This window comes from Convolutriloba macropyga, chromosome 5 (assembly GCF_964194025.1).
Source record: "Convolutriloba macropyga chromosome 5, txConMacr16.3, whole genome shotgun sequence".
Taxonomy (NCBI): domain Eukaryota; kingdom Metazoa; phylum Xenacoelomorpha; order Acoela; family Convolutidae; genus Convolutriloba; species Convolutriloba macropyga.
The window spans coordinates 6170182-6194914 of NC_134472.1; the positions used below are offsets into that span (position 1 = coordinate 6170182).

The 24733-nt window shown below is 38.2% G+C and overlaps 2 protein-coding genes across 4 annotated transcripts in view; one reads left to right on the top strand and one right to left on the bottom strand.

The window, feature by feature from the left end:
- The window catches only part of LOC142339695 (uncharacterized), a 424533-nt gene that overhangs the window by 127069 nt on the left and 272731 nt on the right, over positions 1-24733 (top strand). The window lies entirely within an intron of this gene.
- The window catches only part of LOC142339081 (uncharacterized), a 46950-nt gene that overhangs the window by 7094 nt on the left and 15123 nt on the right, over positions 1-24733 (bottom strand). The window lies entirely within an intron of this gene.

Here is a 24733-nt window from a genome sequence, read left to right on the forward strand (position 1 = left end):
TACAAACTTCGTTTGAGAGCAATTAAAAAGTCTTTTTCAACTAATCAAAATTCAGCACCATATTACGGCTCTTTAGAAAAAGCGAAGGCGATGGATTCCGAATCTTTAATCTTATGATTATAAACGGGGTTGCCTAGTGTGCTGTGCCAAGTGGGTCTTGATTAGTGGTGTTGTCAAAGTGAAGGGATTTACTGGGCTAATTAAGTATAAATGAAAAGCAACATCAAATAGAATAGTTGTGGTTTGTCAGTTTTTATTGAGTATTCCAGATCAAAATGCTGAAAGTTTACTTTCTGTTTGCTCTTATTTGCCCCCTTGTTTTCTCATCTTCTGATGTATGCGAAGAAATTGAGCTGGGGAATGCGCCTGCTGTATGTTTTGAAAAGATTACTACATTCCGCGTTGGCCAAGTAAATGTTAGTTTCGTGCCATATCGGAGCCATATTTGTCCAGTTGATGGTGGTGGGGTTGAAGATTCGTGTCCTCGATTCTTTCCAAGTTTTTCAATGATGTTGGCGTTCGTAGTGGCAGGCATAGTACGCATGCCGTAGAAAAATAAAGGCGTGCAGTCTTGTAGAAAAATAGATTAGAAGTTTCTAATGACATAGTGGTTAGGCTGGATGTGTAGATTGAGGGCCTCCTGACCGCCCACAACTCTCTTTAGGTGAGGCATGAGTGTGCTTCTTCTCGGTATCAGGGCTGGCGTCCTCAGAACGTCGGGGTTCGTGGGCTCGCCCTGCTAAACGTAGGTCATTTGCACGTAAGTGAGGTAAATTGGCGTCTCCGGTATGCCCATTTTGATTAGCAGGGCGAGCCTCCCGTCGAATGAGAATAGTTTTGGGGGGTCAGGCTGGTAATTCATTATTTGATGTGCTGCCGTTTTCTTCGCTGTTAAAAATAAAACTGGGACTGGATAGACGAAGTGGTGAATAGTTTTTTTTCTTCTGATTAAGGTTAGAGTGGGAGGCCGTTAATTAGATTTCTATCAGTGTGACAGTTGTTTGATAATCTCTTTGGGTTTATTTGCATTTTCCCAGGGAGAATAATGTAGTAGTAATCTGTCAAGTGTGGCAGTTCCATTTGCTCCACGGTGTGAGGGGAGTAAAGTAATGAAGTAATTCCTCGGCATGGCAGTCAATGACAGTCACTAATGGAGTTTTCGGAAGTAATTCCCTCGGCATGGCAGTAACTGACAGTCACTAATGGAGTTTTCGGAAGTAATTCCCTCGGCATGGCAGTAACTGACAGTCACTAATGGAAGTTTTGGAGGAAAGTGAGTTGAGAACAGTGTGATTGACTGCTCTATTGATAAAGTTATTCAGAATACGTTTACTGCGAAGAGGTCAAACTTTAATAGCGGCGTTATTCATTGAGTGTTGGATATTTTATCGACGCTTTGCAAAATCGAATATTTGTAATAACGAAGAGACGGGAAATTCTATTTTATCAAAGTATGGACACTAAAAAGTTCGTTAATTACTTATAACAATTTAGGATTTGATAGGCTAGCATTAATTTTTTTTGCGGTTTTAAGCAGAATTATCGTGTTTAGAACAACACAAGGCAGACAAGATTTGCTAATCGATATGAACGAGTTCAAACACCAGTACTACGATCGGAAAAAATTAATAAGTCTCGGATGAAAAGAAGTGGCGACAGTCGATGGGCGGGGTATTAATAGTTGGAACTCCTTAAAGAATAAGTTAACTATAGAAGGTAAAGGGGAACTGGTTGGAGAGAATGGTTGGTCAAAGGTGCCATTGGCAATAAATAATGAAGAAATTGTGGGACTACAAGAAAGTTTAGTAGAAGGGTTCCGGGGCTGAAAAAATCAGGGCGATGTGTATAATTATGTTAGTAAATTGAAGTTGGAGAATGGTGATAGCAGGTTGTATGAAGAAGTTGGGTCGTATGCTGGTTTGTGTAATTCAATAGGTTGGACGTTTTGTGTGGATTGTTTGATGAGTGGTGTTTTGCCTGATGATTTTACTGGTGTAAGGAGAGATGCAATGGTACAATGGAATGAGTGATGGACGGCGGCACATGTTGAAATTGGGAGGAAGGATAGTGTTTCGAAAACGTCGTGTGGGGAAAAATTGTTTCTGATTTGTGGAAGTTATCAGACATCAAGGGATTTTAATAATGTTATGGGTACTCCGCAATATTTTATGGATTTAATTAAGAGGGGTCTTTCTGCAAGTGATTTGGGGAAGGATGTTTGGTTTTTCATTTCAACAAAAGATAATGTGTTGTGCCAGCCTTTGTTGTGTGCGCATGCTGTTTTTACTTTTACAAGAGGAGGAGGTTTGTTGTTAGTGACTGGCTGGGAGGCACGTGATCAATCGAATCAAGTTGTTGTCGATCGGACTTTGGGATCGTTTGCTTATGGTGTGCGTAAAGGGGTGGTGAAAAGAATTGTAATATTAAATAAAAATAAAAAGGCAATGTTAGACTGGGCGAAAAAAAAGAGAAGTATCAACTGGTGGTGCTAGTGATGTGACTGAGCATGCAGAGTTTTGCTAATAGTGGTATGATTTTAAAAACAAATAACAAACGAGGTAATCGAAGAAAATGGGGCGGGAAACGGGAAACGAAAACGCAGTCGAACGACAACGAGAAGATTGTGTATTCGTTTCTTCCCTAAAGAATCCTTCAATGAAATAAGTGAGTTGTTAAACTTTTGTTTATTGATTATTTTGTAGGGTTGGAACTATACTGCAAGGTTTTTTTTTTACTTTTTTTGAGATTTCATTGTTTCGACTCCGTGCCCTTTCAACCTATGTTGAACGAATTGTTTTTTTTATTGGTACTGAGCAATCGGTGAGGGTCCTGTCTGTGTCATTCTGGTTTTGTTCTTGAAAAAAATTGATGTTTCGTGAGTTTTTGGGCCGTTATTGTGCAGAGTCGAATGTAGTGTAAGCAATTAATATTTTGACTTTCAAACGCGTGCCCTTCGAAGAGATAAAAAGTTGGGACGTTACATTTTGTTGGTAATGGTTGGAAATAGTTTGGTTAATAATAGTTTGCTATGTTAGGGGTGCTTGCTCATTGTGCTCACGAGTTATGACTCACGAGTAATTTTTTTTGGTCAGAAGTAAAAAAAATAAATTGGTGAAAAATTGAAAGAAAGAAGAGGAGGCGTTACTCTGAATAATTTGCGGTGTTTATAAAATGGGTATTAAATTAAAGTAATTGCGACTCATGAGTCAAATGCTAAAATAAGAATAAGAAAAAATGTTTCGGATAAAAAATTTGTATGCAAATCTAAGTGAATACACGAATGCCAACAGGGTCAAACTCAATGGGGTCGTCGTTGTCCATTTGAATAAAATCTCGTTATTGGTGGATTAGTTGATTAGTTAGGTACCTTGGGATGAAATAATGAAGTGATAGACGCAGGTGTAATTTTCCCAGGTTGTGTAAAAAAAATTTCGTGAGAAGGCATGTATGGGAGTGTGCCCAGATCACGATGGTTCCATCTTGTAATATTACATATTTGTTGAAAAAACATTACCTGTATTGGATTCCGACTTTCAAGCAAACGTTGATGTTCTGGTTGGTGTGTAGTTTTGGAGCGATGTTTTCTGGGCCGACATAATTCCGGATTTGATCCTAAATGCTTGTAGTAATGATTTTTTGAAGAAAATTAAAATTGGTGAGGTGCTAGGTTTTAGAATTAGCAAGTATCAGGGAAAGAATAAGTAATTAAGGTTTTGAAAAAAAATTACAGGTCAAATTCGCCTCCTAAGAACACTTCCTTGGTGTTTTGTAAGAAATTCAAAAAGGTAAGAAAATTTGGATGGTCTGGTTCCAAAGTGATTTTTCGTCTCGATTATTATCCAGGAAATTAACCCAGAGGCATAAGGTATTGCAGGGGAATATGAAGTATTCAGAAAAGACTGCAAGTCTGATATCAAAGTCAGTGAGAGGGTAAGCATAAAGTGGAAATTGGAATGGAATTGGAGAGATGTAAGGAATGGCGTCTTCTGATTGGTCAATTATGGTGAAAGTTGGGGTTGGTAGATAAGACATGAGATAAAATTTTTAATGGAATATAAAGCCAATTATTTGAGAAAATTTACATGGAGTCATCTGAGAATGGAATGGGTGATGGAAGAGAAATTGGAATATATTTTAATTCAGCTGAATTGTTGTCTGATGTAGGGTCAGGGCTTTCGGGACTTTCAGAAATGGTTGGTTGCGATGGGTCTACTGCAACTGGTTCTCCTTCTGAGTTAAGATAGAAATTGACATTAATATAATTATTTCCCGATTGTATGCATTGTAGAATTGTTTGCTATACTGCTGATGTCTCATTCACTGTAAGTGGGATAAACGAGATTGAATAAATATTGTTGACAATATTGTCCTGTTGCATGTTTATACTAATTATTGCTTCACGATCTGTAAAAAAGGCAATGCTGTATTCAGTAATATGAGCTGGCTGGCCGTTGCGTTAATGCGCGGCTCAACTTTAATTCTGAAGTGATATACTGGATTCATTATAAAATGTTTGAAATAATGCAAAAGGTAAAATTTTAATTGTAGGAAAATTGTTTAAGTGGTTTGAAATAATTGCCAAGTTTCTCTCCGCGAAGAGATTGTAGTAGGTTGAAAGAATGAACAGTTAGCAATGAAGAGAGTTGCTGGTAATTAGCAGGCGGAAAGTAGTTTGAGTGATTGATAGTGTTGCGGGGAAGTGGGGGAAATTTGACTTTTTGAATAATTGGGATTGTTGGGAATTGTCCCTGGTTGGGTTGATTAGTGTTTCATTATAGGCTGTCATTGTGATTGATGGACAGTTAGCCTTCCGGGTTAATAGATTGCCTTCTTTTTCTCGCTTTAACAGATGATTGGAAAGTTTCTTTTGGGAATTGCATCTTATTACTCCGTTGTTTAATGCGTCAGTATAAAATCTTTTTTAAAAAAGATTCTTCGCTGGATAAATAGTAGGGAGCAAATCCCCGCCTTTAACAATGGAGGTTTCAGTGGAATTGCTTTGTAATTTTTTCTTTTTGATTTTTCTCTCAAAGAATAATTTCAAGTAAGGAAAAGTTCGTTTTGATACTCGAGTAATATCAAAATTTTAAATTAAGTTTTCGCAAATATAAGGGTGGGTACTTTCCAGAGGGAGGATAGGTCTCTCTGGTTTATTTAGGTCTATTAAAAATGTTAATTAATTTTTTTTAAGAAAACTTTTTTAAAAACTTTTGTTTTCCTGGCTCACTGCTGACACAAAATTTCTAATTTGCGGCCGAGTAGAAGTGAATGTAATTGATAACTTTTGAAAAGTGACTCAGTTCAGTGGTTAGTATCTCTGGCCGTTGAGCTGGGGTTCCGGGTTCGAATCCCGGCGGGTTCCAGGTGCTTCCATAATCTGAGAGAAATCTGGGAAAGGGCAAAAGGCTGTAAGGGTAAGCTAGGGTAAATGTAAGGGGGTGGAGAAAGGGGAAGGGTAAAAAAACTTTTTGTTTTCCTTTTTTTTATTTACAAGCTGTTTTTACGGACCACGCGGCCGTCCCACTTAGCGCAGTTGGTATCGTGCTGCACTCTCATGCTGAAGTTGAGGGTTCGACTCCCGGTCAGGTTTTTTTTAACGTTTCCTGTATTGATTGTTCTGAGAGGGTACGCTCCGTAATGGGATATCGGTTGGTGTTCCGGTATATGTGTATAGATGGGCTGACTCGGTGCGGCAGGCCTGTTGACATGATCGATTTTGATAGGTGGTTCTTCATTACTTTTCAGTCTCCAGATGTAGTCTCTTAGGAATATGTAAGGAGTGCGAGGTTTATTGATGTTTTCTTCGTTTTGATTTTCGAAATCAGTTTTAATTTCGAGTGGTAGTACTAGTGAGCATTTGTGCAGGTGATGTTCTGGATGTTCTTGTAGGTATTCGTAGTCATTTAATGGGACAATTTGTACTGGTTTTGTTTTGATTCGTTGTTCCTCGTGTGTTATTCGGAAAGGGAAACGTCGGCGAAGTTTTGCCCATTTGTGTAAGAGATGCGAATAAGTTAGATGTAGTAGTACGCCAATCAAGAAGGATAAAAATCCGAAAAGAAGAGACATTTTCCATGGTATGTACTGTTCGAATCGGTGTTCGAGTTCGGGCTTGAAGGCTCTTATTCTTTCTAAAATTGGTTCGGCCATATGTTCTATTGATTTCCTGTTTGTTTGTCGTGTTTCCTTTGTTTGAATTCTGGTTGAATTTGCTGAAAAATTTGATTTTGTGCCTCAGATCTTGATGAGAAGTTTGGTAGTTCATTCAATGGGGGCAGTAGTTTGAAGAGTGTTCTTATTGGATCTGGTAATTGAAAATCTAACCGTATTGCCGGTACTGTGTCACAAGCAGTGAGGTCTGAGCCATACAGGACTGATAAGTTTGTTCTGTAGGAAAGGTTTTGGTGCATATTGCGTATTTTTGGGATCCGAAACAATTTGCGAGCTGGTCTTCATCGATAAACGATAGTTCTTCTCCGTTGGCTGAGACGGCCACGTATTTGGCTTCAAGTCGCCAAACTACAGCTTTACCCCTATCCCCGTCCGGCATTGGGATCGGAATGGCATGCAATACGTTCATAACTTTACTTTTTGAAGCCATTGGGATTGCAAGTGTAAGTATAAGACCTGCGTCGATTGCTTCGAATTGTGTGACTAATTTCGTTTCACAGTACGAGAGAAACTCTTTGATTGGTACGGCTAGAGATAATCAATCCTGTTTTCCATTTTGTCGCAAGTGAACAATCGTAATAATTTCATGCAACTGCTCACTTGGAACTAGTAATATTGGTAATAGTTGATTCATGAGAGGCGTCAAAGCATTCAGTATATTGATTCGAAACCTATAAAGGACCGATCGGTATGTTTTTATGTTAGCAAGTATTGCTTGAAAAATATTGCTAAGTACAAGACTATGTTGATTGATTTGTTCTCTTACTTATAAACATTGGATGCAGTTTCTCATGTGGTGCACGTTTTGTCGTAACGCCTTGAATTGTTCTTCAGCAAGTTCCCAGTTTCTATTTTGTGTCTCACTTATTTCGTTCTGGGTTTCTTTGATGGCTTTTAATTCGCCTGATACAACATAGATTTTTTCATTATTTTGGATTGTTATTTGTTCTACATGATCGGTTAGGTATTGTATATAAGCCATTGCTTGTCTGATGTTTTTCTTGTTTCTAGCCACTTTTTTGTCGCATCCTCCAAACACTGATGTGATGAAGCATAGTAATTTGTCGCCTGTTCCTATTCCAATTCCAAGCACTGCGGCGGCTGCTGCTGCGGCAGCCGCACCGCGGGGTTGTCTTTGCAGTGTTGTAGAAGTTTGACTGTTTGCTTTTAGTAGTGGGTTCATTTCCAATTTGAGGTCTATAATGTCATGTTGGGCCTGTTGGTTTTCTATCATTTTTTGTTGCGCTATCCAGTGGAGGCCTGCTGTCGAGTCAATCATATACGTGAAGTTCAGTGGGCATCCATAATTTTCTGAAATCCACATTTTGTCTATCTCTTTTGTCAGGTTGATCAGTTTGTTTTCCACTGTTTTGTTATATATTGGGTAGAGGACCAGGATTTCAGTTTTGACAAGTTTTTTTGTCAATAGAATTTTTTGATGGAGGTTGAATAATACTCAATCTTTTGTTGCCACCGATGGTTGGTTAGTTTTTATCAGGGGTAAAAGTTGTAGTAAAAGTAGTACAATATTGAGCATTTTGGTAACTTGGCTTGTTTGTGAAATTGAATTAGAGTCTTTGGGCGACTGATTTTTTGGTACAAAGTTGTGGAAAATGATTTGAGCTGCCTTTTATTGCTTTTAAATTAGGATTTTTTAAGTGTTTTCATTGGTTGGTGACGTATGGAATGTGTATGTATAAAAGAGAATTGGTGCTCAATTCCTTTTGGCTGTCATCTTCGAAGTCAAAAGTTTGGTGAAGGTTTCCGTTGATCTCCCGACGGTGAAGTGTTAGCGGAACAATTCTTCGTTTCTTTTGTAGCGTTGGGCCAAGGTCCGCTAGTTCTCTGTTGGGTACTCTTTGAGGAAGTGGTGAAGATTTTCTTGGGTTGTCGTGTTGAACAATAGCATTATTGCTCTCGTTATTTTCAATTTGTAAAATTTTGCCTCCTATAAAGGAGTGCTCGTTGTTCTTGTCGGAGCTCGGTTGTTGAATATCATTGCTTGAGGTTGTATTGTTGTGGTAAGTATCGTTGATCGAGTTTGTCCGGTATAAGGTTTCGCCTGTAGAGTCTAATATTGGGGGCGTGTAGATGGGGCTAATAACGTCATCGAATAAATCTCCAAGACTTTCGGATTAATCGAACGTGAAGTCAGTGAAACTCTGGTATCGCGACTGTGAGCTTGTTGCTTGTGAGTCTGCAATGCTCTCATCTTGATCAGTTTCTGTTGTATCAATTTTCAGGTTTGGGTCTGGGATGTAGTCAAGTGGGAAGTAAGTGATTACTTTTACCTGTTCTTCCTTTTCTTTTTCTGAGGGTTGCAAGAGGTTATATAGCGAGTTTTCTTGGGCCAATGCCAGATGATCATTTCTGCGAAGGTTGTATCGTCGATTTGAGCTAAAACAATAGTCGTGGTAAAGACTTATACAGGACTGATAAGTCTGTTCTGTAGGAAAGGTTTTGTTGCATATTGCGTATTTTTGGGATCCGAAACAATTTGCGAGCTCGTCTTCATCGATAAACGATAGTTCTTCTCCGTTGGCTGAGACGGCCATGTATTTGGCTTCAAGTCGCCAAACTAAAGCTTTACCCCAATCCCCGTCCGGCATTGGGATCGGAATGGCATGCAATACGTTCATAACTGTACTTTTCTGTTCATATCTGCAAATGTAAGTATAAGACCTGCGTCGATTGCTTCGACTTGTGTGACTAATTTCGTTTCACAGTACGAGAGAAACTCTTGGATTGGTACGGCTAGAGACAATCAATCCTTCCATTTTGTCGCAAGTGAACAATCGTAATAATTTCAAGCAACTGCTCACTTGGAACTAGTGACATTGGTAATAGTTGATTCATGAGAGACGTCAAGGCATTCATTATATTGATTCGAAACGTATAAAGGGCCGATCGGTTTGTTTTTATGTTAGCAAGTATTGCTTGAAAAATATTGCTAAGTACAAGACTATGTTGATTGATGTGTTCTCTTAATTATAAGTATTGGATGCAGTTTCCCATGTGGTGCACGTTTTGTCGTAACGCCTTGAATTGTTCTTCAGCAAGTTCCCAGTTTGTATTTTGTGTCTCACTTATTTCGTTCTGGGTTTCTTTGACGGCTTTTAATTCGCCTGATACAACATAGATTTTTTCATTATTTTGGAATGTTATTTGTTCTACATGATCGGTTAGGTATTGGATATAAGCCATTGCTTGTCTGATGTTTTTCTTGTTTCTAGCCACTTTTTTGTCGCATCCTCCAAACACTGATGTGATGAAGCATAGTAATTTGTCACCTGTTCCTATTCCAATTCCAAGCACTGTGGCGGCTGCTGCTGCGTCAGCCGCACCGCGGGGTTGTCTTTGCAGTGTTGTAGAAGTTTGACTGTTTGCTCTTAGTAGTGCGTTCATTTCCAATTTGAGGTCTATAATGTCATGTTGGGCCTGTTGGTTTTCTATCATTTTTTGTTGCGCTATCCAGTGGAGGCTGCTGTTGAGTCAATCATATATGTGAAGTTCAGTGGGCATCCATAATTTTCTGAAATCCACATTTTGTCTATCTTTTTTGTCAGGTTGATCATTTTGTCTTCCACTGTTTTGTTATATATTGGGTAGAGGACCAGGATTTCAGTTTTGACAAGTTTTTTTTGTCAATAGAATTTTCTGATGGAGGTTGAACAATACTCAATCTTTTGTTGCCACCGATGGTTGGTTTGTTTTTATCAGGGGTAAAAGTTGTAGTAAAAGTAGTACGATATTGAGCATTTTGGTAACTTGGCTTGTTTGTGAAATTGAATTAGAGTCTTTGGGCGACTGATTTTGTGGTACAAAGTTGTGGAAATTGATTTGAGCTGTCTTTTATTGCTTTTAAATTAGGATTTTTTAAGAGTGTTTTCATTGGTTGGTGACGTACGTAATGTGTATGTATGATAGAGAATTGGTGCTCAATTCCTATTGGCTGTCATCTTCGAAGTCAAAAGTTTGGTGAAGGTTTCCGTTGATCTCCCGACGGTGAACTGTTAGCGGAACAATTCTTCGTCTCTTTTGAAACGTTGGGCCAAGGTCCGCTAGTTCTCTGTTGGGTACTCTTTGAGGAAGTGGTGGAGATTTTCTTGGGTTGTCGTGTTGAACAATAGCATTATTGCTCTCGTTATTTTCAATTTGTAAGATTTTGCCTCCTATAAAGGAGTGCTCGTTGTTCTTGTCGGAGCTCGGTTGTTGGATATCATTGCTTGAGGTTGTATTGTTATGGTAAATATCGTTGATTGAGTTGTCCGGTATAAGGTTTCGCCTGTAGAGTCTAATATTGGGGGCGTGTAGACGGGGCTAATAACGTCATCGAATAAATCGCCAGATGAATCGCGAGTTTCAGATGAATCGAACGTGAAGTCAGTGAAACTCTGGTATCGCGACTGTGAGCTTGTTGCTTGTGAGTCTGCAATGCTCTCATCTTGATCAGTTTCTGTTGTATCAATTTTCAGGTTTGGGTCTGGGATGTAGTCAAGTGGGAAGTAAGTGATTACTTTTACCTGTTCTTCCTTTTCTTTTTCTGAGGGTTGCAAGAGGTTATATAGCGAGTTTTCTTGGGCCAATGCCAGATGATCATTTCTGCGAAGGTTGTATCGTCGATTTGAGCTAAAACAATAGTCGTGGTAAAGACTTATACAGGACTGATAAGTCTGTTCTGTAGGAAAGGTTTTGTTGCATATTGCGTATTTTTGGGATCCGAAACAATTTGCGAGCTCGTCTTCATCGATAAACGATAGTTCTTCTCCGTTGGCTGAGACGGCCATGTATTTGGCTTCAAGTCGCCAAACTAAAGCTTTACCCCAATCCCCGTCCGGCATTGGGATCGGAATGGCATGCAATACGTTCATAACTGTACTTTTTGAAGCCATTGGGAATGCAAATGTAAGTATAAGACCTGCGTCGATTGCTTCGACTTGTGTGACTAATTTCATTTCACAGTACGAAAGAAACTCTTGGATTGGTACGGCTAGAGATAATCAATCCTTCCATTTTGTCGCAAGTGAACAATCGTAATAATTTCAAGCAACTGCTCACTTGGAACTAGTGACATTGGTAATAGTTGATTCATGAGAGACGTCAAGGCATTCATTATATTGATCCGAAACGTATAAAGGGCCGATCGGTTTGTTTTTATGTTAGCAAGTATTGCTTGAAAAATATTGCTAAGTACAAGACTATGTTGATTGATGTGTTCTCTTAGTTATAGGTATTGGATGCAGTTTCCCATGTGGTGCACGTTTTGTCGTAACGCCTGGAATTGTTCTTCAGCAAGTTCCCAGTTTCTATTTTGTGTCTCACTTATTTCGTTCTGGGTTTCTTTGATGGCTTTCAATTCGCCTGATACAACATAGATTTTTTCATTGTTTTGGAATGTTATTTGTTCTACATGATCGGTTAGGTAATGGATATAAGCCATTGCTTGTCTGATGTTTTTCTTGTTTCTAGCCACTTTTTTGTCGCATCCTCCAAACACTGATGTGATGAAGCATAGTAATTTGTCGCCTGTTCCTATTCCAATTCCAAGCAGTGTGTCGGCTGCTGCTGCGGCAGCCGCACCGCGGGGTTGTCTTTGCAGTGTTGTAGAAGTTTGACTGTTTGCTCTTAGTAGTGTGTTCATTTCCAATTTGAGGTCTATAATGTCATGTTGGGCCTGTTGGTTTTCTATCATTTTTTGTTGCATAATACAGTGGAGGCCTGCTGTCGAGTCAATCATATATGTGAAGTTCAGTGGGCATCCATAATTTTCTGAAATCCACATTTTGTCTATCTCTTTTGTCAGGTTGATCAGTTTGTCTTCCACTGTTTTGTTATATATTGGGTAGAGGACCAGGATTTCAGTTTTGACAAGTTTTTTTGTCAATAGAATTTTCTGATGGAGGTTGAATAATACTCAATCTTTTGTTGCCACCGATGGTTGGTTAGTTTTTATCAGGGGTAAAAGTTGTAGTAAAAGTAGTACGATATTGAGCATTTTGGTAACTTGGCTTGTTTGTGAAATTGAATTAGAGTCTTTGGGCGACTGATTTTGTGGTACAAAGTTGTGGAAAATGATTTGAGCTGTCTTTTATTGCTTCTAAATTAGGATTTTTTAAGAGTGTTTTCATTGGTTGATGACGTATGTAATGTGTATGTATGATAGAGAATTGGTGCTCAATTCCTATTGGCTGTCATCTTCGAAGTCAAAAGTTTGGTGAAGGTTTCCGTTGATCTCCCGACGGTGAACTGTTAGCGGAACAATTCTTCGTCTCTTTTGAAACGTTGGGCCAAGGTCCGCTAGTTCTCTGTTGGGTACTCTTTGAGGAAGTGGTGGAGATTTTCTTGGGTTGTCGTGTTGAACAATAGCATTATTGCTCTCGTTATTTTCAATTTGTAAAATTTTGCCTCCTATAAAGGAGTGCTCGTTGTTCTTGTCGGAGCTCGGTTGTTGGATATCATTGCTTGAGGTTGTATTGTTATGGTAACTATCGTTGATCGAGTTTGTCCGGTATAAGGTTTCGCCTGCAGAGTCTAATATTGGGGGCGTGTAGACGGGGCTAATAACGTCATCGAATAAATCGCCAGATGAATCGCGAGTTTCAGATGAATCGAACGTGAAGTCAGTGAAACTCTGGTATCGCGACTGTGAGCTTGTTGCTTGTGAGTCTGCAATGCTCTCATCTTGATCAGTTTCTGTTGTATCAATTTTCAGGTTTGGGTCTGGGATGTAGTCAAGTGGGAAGTAAGTGATTACTTTTACCTGTTCTTCCTTTTCTTTTTCTGAGGGTTGCAAGAGGTTATATAATGAGTTTTCTTGGACCAATGCCAGATGATCATTTCTGCGGAGGTTGTATCGTCAATTTGAGCCAAAACAATAGTCGGAGGGCAAGAAGTTTGAGTTGTTTGAGAAGACGTAGTCTCCTGTATCAATTGATTCTGGTGTTTCTTGCGTGTTTGTGCTTGGAACTGAGCCTTCCACGAAGAACGCATCTTGGTCAAACGTCGGTTCATGTGTCATGTCATAAAATTGTATTGGCGGGTCTTCAGAAGAAAAATTAGCTGTTTGGATGTTTGAGTCGAAAGAAACTGACTGGACATCTGGTGTTGTTATGGGTAGCTGCATGTTGTCTTCGTTAATGTGGTGTCTGACTTGGTTGTCGAACAGCTGTGGTTCTCTCTTTTCTTCTGGTATGGTGGGATCTGCTTCAAAGTTTCCTGGGGTCCACATGTTCGAGGTTTTCTTTTTCGAGGTTTGGTGGTTTCACAGGTCGAAGTCTCATTTGATGGATACATTGCGTGTTTTTTGTGTTGGTTTTGCGTACAATGTAGTTTGCATTCGTGAGTACTTTTTTCCACTCTGTATAATGGTATCCAACTGTTTTGCTGTTTATTCATCACTGCTACTTGTGTTGTGCTTTTTGGGTCAATGTTCAGGCAGAATAATTTGGCTTTTAGTGGTGTGGCGTTTGCTTTTCAGTCAAAGTACTTTTTATATTTCAGATAAGACGAGATAAGGTTATCTTTTACGCTGGAAAAAAGCTCCGTTGTTTTATGTTGTAGCTCTTTGATGCAGTCGTGTTTTGAGTGAGACTCCCATAATTTTGTGTTTTGAAATCTGAGGTCCAAAGGATTTATCGGTGTTCTGCCGTGAAAGACGTCAGATGGCGTGCAACCAAGAGCTGGTGCAAATGTTGTGTTGTGTATGAATACTGCAATGTCAACGTATCTATGCCAGTCCGACGAAGTTTGGTTTTCGTTGATTCTCAAGATTTGTTTGAGCGGTGCGTGGTTTCTTTCAAGTAAGCCAATGGTTTGCGCATGTTTCAATGTGCAATGTTTGAGCTCCATCTCCAATAGGTTTGCTAGTTCACTCATTAGTTCAGATGTAAACGCAGTTCCGAAGTCACATATGATTCTTGAGGGAATGAATGAGTGTCTCAAAAAATTGAGACAAGGGCTCGTGCTACGATGTCTGCGTCGCCTTTCAAAAGAAGTGTGGCGAAAAGGTACTTCGAGAAGACATCAATACCTGAGAGAATGTACGTGTAGGGAGAAGGGTGCATCTTTCCCACCAGATCTATTAGTAAGAGGTCTGCTGGGAAGTTTTGCAGAAACGAAAGTGGTTGTAATGGAGGTTTCAATGCAGATGTTGGTGCTGGTTTTGTTTGCAAGCATGTGAGGCAGATTCTGATATATTCTCTTAGGCGTTCAGTGAAGTTCGGGAAGTAAAATCGTTTTCTGAATTCTGCTATTGTCAGTGAGACTCCTTTGTGCCCACTCCAACACTGTTATGAATTCTTTAGAGTACTTCCTTCTGTAAGCGCGACGGGACGCAATATTGTTTAACAAATTGGTATCCAAGATGGTTATAGAACTTCCGATGAAGGACGCCTTCTGTTATCGATAGTCTTGGGAACTGCTTGAGATACTTTTTTAGATCACTGGATAGATATTGTCCTGTAGTCGGTGAACCTCTCTCAAACCAGAGCAGTACCCGTTTGATATCTTTGTCTTGTTGATGTTCGGCACGCAGGTCTAAAGGTCCGTGCCCATCAGTGATGAGTTCAGCCAATGGGTTTTGTTCATGCATGGCGTTTATTTGTTGCGTTGCAGGTGCAAGAATTTGCAGTTGAACGTCTGCTTTAACATTCATAGGATCTTCTCCGCTGGTTTGTTTACTCTCAAGTAAGTATCTTTTCATAATTTTTGGGGTATTGTCATCTTCTGAGCTGCTCGGATAACTGATTGAATTGTCAGGTGTGTCTGCTGCTGTGTTGATTTCGTTTTCGTGCATCGGTGAGCGTGAGTTGATGTCGAAGCTGAGTACATGATCGAGAGCATTCCAAAGGGTTGGCGGTATGATTTTTGTTTGAAAGAACCTAGTTACTGATCTGTTGTCTGTCAAAATGAGAACTGGTTTAATACATCCCCATATAAAATTTGCAAAGGTGTCCAGGGCAAACTGAACTGTGAAGAATTCTTTCGCATATATCGAAAGTTTGAGTTGGTTTGGGTGGAGAATTCTAGATCCAAAATTGACGGGTGCATCAACTTTCAGTTCCTGATTATTTTCATTTGTTTTGTAGTCTTCTATCATGAGTACGTAAACTGCTGCGTAAGAGGATGCGTCGGCCATTATTACATATTGTGGTCAACTTTGGGTAATTTGAGTGAGAGGTAGCAGGCTGTTCTTAGATCATTTGTTAGCTTTTCCAGCATCACTTGGTGTTCTTTGTCTATCACGAAATTGGTGTCTTTCCTTAGTAGACGATAGAACGGTAAAAGTTTTTCAGCAAGTTCAGGGATGAAGGCTTTGTAAATTGAAAAAAGCCGATCATTCGTTTGACTTGTTTTGGGTTTCGCGGCATTCTGAATGTTTTCAGAAAAGTTGTAATCTTCTGTGTAATTGGTGTGAGACCCTCAGAGGTTATCGTATTAGCAAGGAATTGTATTTCTTTGAGTCCAAATGCGCATTTGTCTGTTGCGAGCTTATTTCCTGGTTCTCAGATGAATGTAAAGACTAATCGAAGTTTTTGAAACATGTCGTTTGTGTCATGTGCTCCGATGCCAATGTCGTCGACGTACTGAAAGCATTTATCCGTTGTTATTACGGGGTCCAGGTTTTGACGCATGAATGAGCTAAAGGCGCTGACGCTTCTGCATAGTCCTTGGGTCAGTCTTTGAAAAGTATATGTTCTCGATCCGAAGTTGAAGGTCAGTAACTGTACTGATTGTTCATCTGCCATTGGTACAGAGAAGTAGCCATGGCTGCCATCCATTTTTCAGAAGAATTGCCAGGAATTTTTTTGCATATATCGAAAGTTTGAGTTGGTTTGGGTGGAAAATTCTATATCCAAAACTGACGGGTGCATAAACTTTCAGTTCTTGATTATCTTCATCTGTTGTGTGGTCTTCTATCATGAGTACGTAAACTGCTGCGTAAAAGGATGCGTCGGCCATTATTACATATTGTGGTCAATTTTGGGTAACTTGAGTGAGAGGTAGCAGGCTGTTCTTAGATCATTTGTTAGCTTTTCCAGCATCACTTGGTGTTCTTCTTCTATCTTGAAATTGGTGTCTTTCTTTAGTAGACGATAGAACGGTAAAAGTTTTTCAGCGAGTTCAGGGATGAAGGCTTTGTAAAATTGAAAAAAAAACGATCATCCGTTTGACTTGTTTTGGGTTTCGCGGCATTGTGAATGTTTTCAGAAAAGTTGTGTAATCTTCTGTACAATTGGTGTGAGACCCTCAGAGGTTATCGTATTACCAAGGAATTGTATTTCTCTGAGTCCAAATGCGCATTTGTCTGTTGCGAGCTTCATTCCTGATTCTCGGATGAATGTAAAGACTGCTTGAAGTTTTTCCAACATGTCGTTTGTGTCATGTGCTCCGATGCCAATGTCGTCGATGTATTAAAAGCTTTTATCCGCTGTTATTACGGGGTCCAGGTTTTGACACATGAATGAGCTAAAGGCGCTGACGCTTCTGCTTAGTCCTTGGGCCAGTCTTTAAAAAGTATATGTTCTCGATGCGAAGTTGAAGGTCGGTAACTGTACTGATTGTTCATCTGCCATTGGTACAGAGAAGTAGCCATGGCTGCCATCCATTTTGCAGAAGAGTTTCTTGTCGGCTAAGTGGGTGCCCGCATCTGCTAGTGTAGCTATCGGGAAGTTGTTATTGTTGTAGTCGTTTCTAATGAGATGGTTTATTTTTCTGAGATCTACTAATATTCTGAGCTTCCCGTTTGGCTTCCGTTTAGCAAATATTGCAGATGAATAGCGGCTGAATGGGAGCGTTGTTATGACTCCGTGGTACTGGAGAAGCGCTAGTTTAACCAGCAAATAGTCTTTGAGGTGGATTGAAATTCTTTGGGTTTTTGAGTATACAGGTCTGTTTGTGTCTGGTGCCAATTTGACTGAGAATTTGTGAGTGTAGCCAATGTCAAGGCAGTGCCTTGTGAATATATCATTGAATTCTACTACCAGTTGTTCTGTTCTTTCTTTATCTTTGTCAGAGAGTACGCAGTCGCTCCATTTGAATGCGTTTAGAAAAATTTTTCTGTCTTCGTTTTAAGAGAGTGGTTGAATTGCTCCAAGATTTTTAAATTTAACAAGGTCGTCATATATGCGTTTTTCAACTGCACTCATTTTGGATGTGTTGGGGTTGGTTTCTGGGGTCGGAAATCAGAATCCGTTTTCGTGTTTTATTGTTACATTATTATTTCACCTTTTGCTGTTCTCTCTATAGATTTTTCGAATTGTTTTATTGTTTTCTTTGAGTCGCTTGATTGGAAATGTTTTGGCTCAAGTGGTATCAGGTAGCGCGCTTTATCTGGTGTGCTAATTTCGAATGTTGCTAGTGGAGAATTTTGTTTAATGTGAAGTGGAACTTCTGTTGTATTGATTGCAAGTAGGGTGGTAGTTTGGTTTTTTGTAAGTTAGTTAAGCGTGCTTGTTAGACCGAGGCCCAGTTTTTCAAATTTGACAGAAGGCTCTACGAGTCCAATTTGTTCTTGTGCATCAGATTCCTCAGATGGGATTAGTTCCAGTGATTTCTGTTCCCAAGCTGAGAGCAAATAGATTGTTTTGGTTTTGAGCATGTTTTTTTTTCGGCTGTTGAGACGTTTTTGTTTGTTGTTGCCTTTTATGTGCATTAGATTTAGCTGAAAATAAATTCTGGTGTTTGGAGTAGTCTGTTGTGGGCATCAGTAATAATCTCATTTTTGTCAAAGAAGGGAAAGCCAAGAAGGATAGCGGAAAGTGTTTCAAACACCATGAACTGATCTTCAAACTGTAAGTGGACAATTTTGAATGTCATTTGGACTGTAAATAAAATGGGTGATTGATGTAGGAAAGCAGTAGAAACGTTTATTTCAGGAGGATTCGTTTTTTCTGGTTTTGGTAGAGGTTTCTGCTTATTTTCTCAAAATGTTTCTTTAACATGGCGCTGCTGAATGCTCCAGTGTCTGCTACTGCTTTCATTATTAATGTTTCGAACTGCAGAGGTATTATAAAAACATTTTCGCTATAGTTTGCCATGCTATCTGGTATATGTTGTAGAAAAGCATGCAGGTTTTAGTTTTTTTGCTGATTGAATGGCATATCTCCATCGCGGTATGCTGGTTGACGTTCTGGACAATCTCGGGCAGTGAGCTCATTGCTAGCACATGTTCTGCAAAATGTTCTCATTGGTGAAGGAGATCTTTCGGTACGTCTATTACTTCGGTCGTTTCGTTGGAAGTTTGACCTTCCTCTCGAATAATTTCGTCGACCTCTCCGAAAACTTCCACGGTTACGTCCTCTGCTGTTGTAGTTTTTACTTTATCCTCGGCCATTTTGGTTTCCATTATACTGGTATGTTTGTCTCTTGTAGTTGTAGCCTCGGTAGTTTTTTCCTCTTCTGTAGCTAGGTTACTGAGCACTCTCCACGCGCTTGTGCGGTGGCTGTGCTACCTGCATTGATGCTATTCCTGCCGCCATTATGCTTTCTATGGCTTGGGCCACTGCAGGGTTTTCTGATGCGTTTAGTGTTTTGAATGCCGTGGTGTATTGTGGTTCGGGGTTTATCTGATCAATTCTGACTCGTCATTTGATGATAGCGCATAGTTCGTTTACAGTGATGTTATCATTCTCTTTCAGCAACACTTTCTTGTACTTGAAGGGCATGTCTTGAAAGAATTGTTCTTTTAGTCGTCTTGTTCTTTCGTCAGTGCGGTCTATGTGAGCTGCAGGATCGTCCACAATTGCGAGGTTGGCCAGCGAATCGACTAGGTCGTTTCTTGTATTTTCGGCGAGTTGGAGGTAATAGTTGAGTGCATTACCGGCTAAGTGTAGGTGAAGATATCGTTCACGTTGGTGATTCGCTTCAGGAATTCTCGATACGGCAAGGCTTGCTCTCAGTAGTCTTTCAAATTCAGGCCAGTTTTCGTTTAGTAGTCCTGAGAATTTTTTCAGATGTACGTGAGGCGGACTTGAATCTGCCATTTTCTTTTAATCAGTTCGTTGTTGAAGTGCTTTTGTGGAGCGAGCAATTTGTGTGCATCTCCAATTTATCTGTGTCACAGAGTTTGTAGTTTATGGTCTTTTTTGGTCTCCGCTGCAAGTTTTTGACTTACTTTTCTGTCAATTGTTTTGTCGTTGAAGAATACGAACGGGTTTTTAGGGTGATAGCCTTCCAACAGTGTCATAGAAAAATTGTTGTGGTTTGCACTGTATTTTCTCTTTGCTAGCAAAACAAAAAGGTTGATGCTCAAATAATTTTGAATGGGTAGAGTTGGTTTGTGCTTGTGGTTTGGTTAATTTCTCGAATTCGATAATTTTGAAGGAAATTGTAAAGTTCTGAGTTTTTTGTAATACGGATCCATTTGATATCGGTTTGATTGTCTTCTTGTGCGATAAAATAAAGGCTAATTCTAGTGTCTGCTTTTCTAATGATTCGAAGATTGTAGGTTTTTCCGTTAATGGCTAATTCCATGAGTTGCAAATTTTTCTTTCTTTTTAACAGAAGTAAGGGTTCAACATCTCTGTCGCCATATGATAACTCTCTTCTTAGTTTGCTTATACCTTTTCTATCATTTTAGAGGCGGCTATGTAGGTGCTAGTGCCAAGTGCTATATTGTATGAAGACAGAGTTATCGTTGCAATATCCTTTCTAATGAAGGCTTTTAATTGCAAAATTTTGCTAATTTCTTTTCGGAGCGCGGGTTCAGTGAAAACGCTCTTTTTGTGCTACAAGTTTTTATTCAAGTATTTTCGTAAGCAACTGAACGGTACTGAGCAGAATCGTCTGTCTGAATTTCAAGATAATAAATGCGTGCTGTATAAATTTACAAAAGTCTTTTTCAACCAATCAAAATTCAGCATCGTCATAGGTCTTTTAACTGAAATCACCCTGATATCTTTCTCTGTGCATTCTATCCCTTTTGTCCGGCATTCTATTAAGAAAAACTTTTCCTCGCAATCCGGATCGATCTATTGTGTTTCGACCATCCACTGTTTTTCATGCCACCACTTTTTGTGGTCACCTATGATGCTGAACTTTGTTGAAACCATTTCTAACGCCATTTCGCTATTCTTTATTATTCACCAATTACGAAATCATTTTATTTTGTCCAGTGTTTCCTCGACCGAACGATTCCTCCAAACGATTTCACATTAAATATTACATAAAAAATGGCCCAAAATGGTTTACTTAGCCCAACATTTTTCCAGAAGAAACTGTACTGGTGACATATCTTAAACTTAAACTAAGACCGGGCAAAATTGGAGCCAGCTCAGTAGTGTTTTGCTCCTTTTCTTTTGCATTAATGTTACCGAAATAATTAATATTAGCATGTCAGACACATTTGAATTTGAATTGAGATAACGATTGACCATTTTCAACAATTAATGAATGTTCAATTTGTATTTTTCGAAATCTCTGATATGCCATGATTATTTGATCTAAAGCTTTGGTAGTGAATCGTCAATCAGTTTGCCAGACATCTAGGCTAACAACCTTATTTGTCCTAAGTAAACAAGCGAAACGAGGGATCGACTTAAACAGTATAGTTGACGTGAATTCTAGCTACCCAAACAAAGGCAAGAAACAAAGACAGCAAAACCAATGACAATTTTCGTTCGGATGAGCCCCCAACGGTCTTTATATGCAAATCCAACTGTTAAAACGCGGAAAAATTGGATTCAAATAAAATAATACGCATAAATAGTTTTAAAAGTCTCCACGAATTCTTAGACTTTCCTAAAAACTATCAAGAATTGTTTCACAGCTAAACATCAAATTGAATAGGAAAAAAGAAGCCAGATAATGTTTCATAAGCCAACTTTTAGTAGGTGAATAAAAGAAAATAGCCACAAAATGGTCCAAAAAATTCGAAAAATGAACAAAAAACGCAAAAAATTCAGTATTTGGGCTCAAAACTCCTAGAAATGACCTTTTAACCTTGATTTATGGCCTTACCAATAGTTTCACGACTCTAAGTTCTTGATGGACTACTAAACGCTAAGGGTCTTTAATGAAACTTGATGCCCACTGAGCTTTACCTGTTTATCCCGTTTTGAAAGCTCAAAGTCATGAAAAAGGTGTAAAAATTTCTTAGAAGAAGGAAAAATCCCGAAATACAATACAAAATGAATAAGAAAAGTAGAACTACTGCATGTGACCAGCGTATCAATTAACATTCGCAGCTAAAAAGGCAAACAGTCTCAAAATTGGAGGAACTAAAACAACCAAACAAACTAAACAAAAACAAAAGCATTGCTTAAACTCTTGAAACTTTTACCTTGAATGTCAAAATTCATCAACATAACGATGCTCATTAACCAACGCACAAAACTTGAAAGGGGTTAACTGACCACTGAAGTTGGAAAAAGTATGGATAGAGAACACGAAAAACGGTACATGGCAAAAATTTTTCAAAGTCTCTGAATTTTGCAAAAAAGTTAGGTTCAAAATCTTTTTTGTTGCTTACCTCTCAAACCTGTCTAGTAGTTTATCAACAAGGGTTTTAAAAATATAATTGGCCTTTGAAGATCAAAAGACTCAGAAATGACAAGCGTTTCCAAAAAAAACTTTAAATTTTTTTTTTAAATATTGGTAAAATTGATAATAATATCTTCAGAACTTTTGTCTTCCAAAATGATGCATTAGCCCAAGTAGAAAAGTTTTTACTTGCCATAAAGATCGATAAAGTCGGAATGTGATAATTTCAGACCGTTTGAAAAGAATGCATGATAATAAAATGTTGAGTGCTACTCTGTTGACCCTACCATCCATGCAGTAATATCAAACCCTGGAGGAAGATCCCCGTCCCCTAGGGCTAGATAAACTCAAAAAAAGACAAATTTCCGTCAAAAAAATCTGCAAGTTATCAAAAAATTGCTAAAGTTTCTGACATTTAAGTGTTGAAAACCACTCCGTTACCACTAGAAACTATGCAGGAACAACTCTTCAAACCCTAGAGGAGTTTTCTGTCACTAGAGCCGGATGTATGACAAAATTTTCAAAATGGCTAAAATCGTAATTTAAATGTTGAAAACCAATCCATTTGCTATGAAAACTTTCCAGTAATCTATTATCAGACCTAGAGGAGCCATTGTTTCTCCTGAAGCTAGATAAATCAAAAAATGACAGAAACTTTGGAAAAAACTTAAAAAATCGGCAAGCTTTATCACAAAATTGCAAAAGTTACTGACAACAAAATGTTGAAAACCACTCCATTACGACTAGAAAATATGTAGTAACTCATTCTCAACACCTAAAAAAGGTCCTTGTTTCCTAGGGCTGGCAAAACTTAAATAATGACAAAAATTGTCAAAACATTTGACTGAAGTTGCAAGTTTTATCAAAAAATTGCTTAAATTAGTAATGTTGGAATGTTGGAATGTTGAAAACCATTCCGTCACTGCTACAAACTATGCCATAACCTATTATCACATCCCACAGGAGATTATTTAGCACGTAGACTGAGAAAACGTTAAAAAAAACAAAACTTTTCAAAAAATTTGAAAAAAATCTTAAAAATTAGTATAAATTTTTGTACTATGTTTGGAGTACCAAACATATAGCTCCCAAAATGATCCAAAAAAAAATATGTCTCGCAAAACAAGTTTATCAGTTTTGAAAACCTCAATTTTTGACTGATTAAACAAAAACTTTGAAAAATGCGAGAAAAAAGTGCAACATTCAAAAACTCCTAAAGATGACTTTTTAAACTTGAATTAAGGCAAACAAACCTCTTAGCACTTTCAGAACTACTAATGACACCGTTGGGCCTCTAATGAAACTTAATGCCCACTAGGGCTTACCTGATTATCCCATTTTGAAAAACCGATGTGATTGCAAAATGTGTGAAAACATGAAAAGTCCTGAAACAATGCAGAAAATGAAATCAAAGAGTTAGAACTACTCTAATTGTCATGCAAATAAATTGAACAATTCCAGTTAAAGGAAGAAACCATCTCAAAATTTTAGAAACTAAAATAATCAAACCAACTAAACAAAAGTATCATCATTGCTAAAACTCTTGAAACTGTTACTCTATAGAACAAATTTGATCTATTTTTATTTACCAACTAACCAACGCAAAAGCCTTGAATAAGGTTAATTTACCGAAAACGCACCACTCTAAGCATTTGATCCATTGCTAAAGCCATTATACCGGCTCTAAATAATTTTATGAAAACTGGGCTCTACCTGTTTATCCCATTTTGAAAGATCAAAGTAACTAAAAAATGTGTAAAACATACAAAAAAACAATAACCAGAGACTCCGGAAACGACTCGAAGTACACATTCCTTTAGACCTGAAGAAAATGAGCCTGCTAACTAATTACACAGATAATTTTGAAATACTGAGAGAGGAAAGGATATGAGAACGGACCAAAAGAACATCTGGAAAAATATCTACTAAAATTCCATCTCAAGTTAAATTCGAGAAAGAAAAAAAAACAAGAGAAATATTTTCAAAAACTTGACAAACTTTGGCAAATTTTTTCAAAAAACTGCTAAAATTCGTGATATTAAAAAGCTGAAAACAACTCTATTGGCACTCAAAGTTACCGTGTAGCCTATTTTCAAACCCTAGAGCCCTAGAAGAGGTTTTTGAACCATGTGGCCAGAAAAATTCAAAAGTTGAAAAAAATTGCAAAAAATCTCGCAAAAAAAGCTAAATTTTTAAATACTTTTGGTTTTTACGTTCGCACTACCAAAATATGAAACACATTAAATGGCCATTAAATGCAATTTTATCTTTCTATCAAGATATCTATCAGTTTTGATTCAGTGTCAAGTTTTCTAAAAAATAAAAAAACTCAAATGAAAGTTTTCAAAAATGCTCATAATATGGCCATAAAAATATAGTATCTTGTAATCATCATTTTTATCAAAAGTCAATTCAAGACTAATCAAACAAAAAACACAAAAAATAACAACATAACTTGAAAAACTGCACCATTTTGGGGTCAAAAACTCCTAAAAATGTCCTTTTACCCTTGCATTAGGGCCTTCCAAGTAGCTTTAACTCTCTAAGCACATGAAGGATTACTAAACACGGTTAAAATCCTCTAATGAAACATTATGCTCGCTGATATTTACCTGTTTATCCCATTTTCAAAGTCATGAAAAAGTTTCATGAGCCCTTAAAGACCGATAAACTCAGAACAAGAGAAATTTCTCCAAAATTGATTGCAGCTAAAAGCTTCATTAAAAATTTTGCTAGAAATCGTGATATCGTTGTCTAAAGAACCGTTCCATCAATAAAATCAGAAAAAGACAAGGATCAATAAAATCAGAAAAAGACAAAAATTGTCAAAAAAATTACAAAGGGATGCAATTTTTTCTGAAATGTTGCCAAAAGTTGTAATATTATTATCTGCAGAATTAGTTCACTGTCTCCAGAAATTTTTCAGCAACCTATTTGAAAACCCGCAGGCCAACAAAGACCGATAAACATGGAACATGACAGGAGAATTTAAAAAGTTTCCAAAATTTTTCAAAAAACTGAAAAAAATTCGTTATCTTCAAATTTTGAATGCCATTCCATTGTCCGTAGCAACAATGCAGTA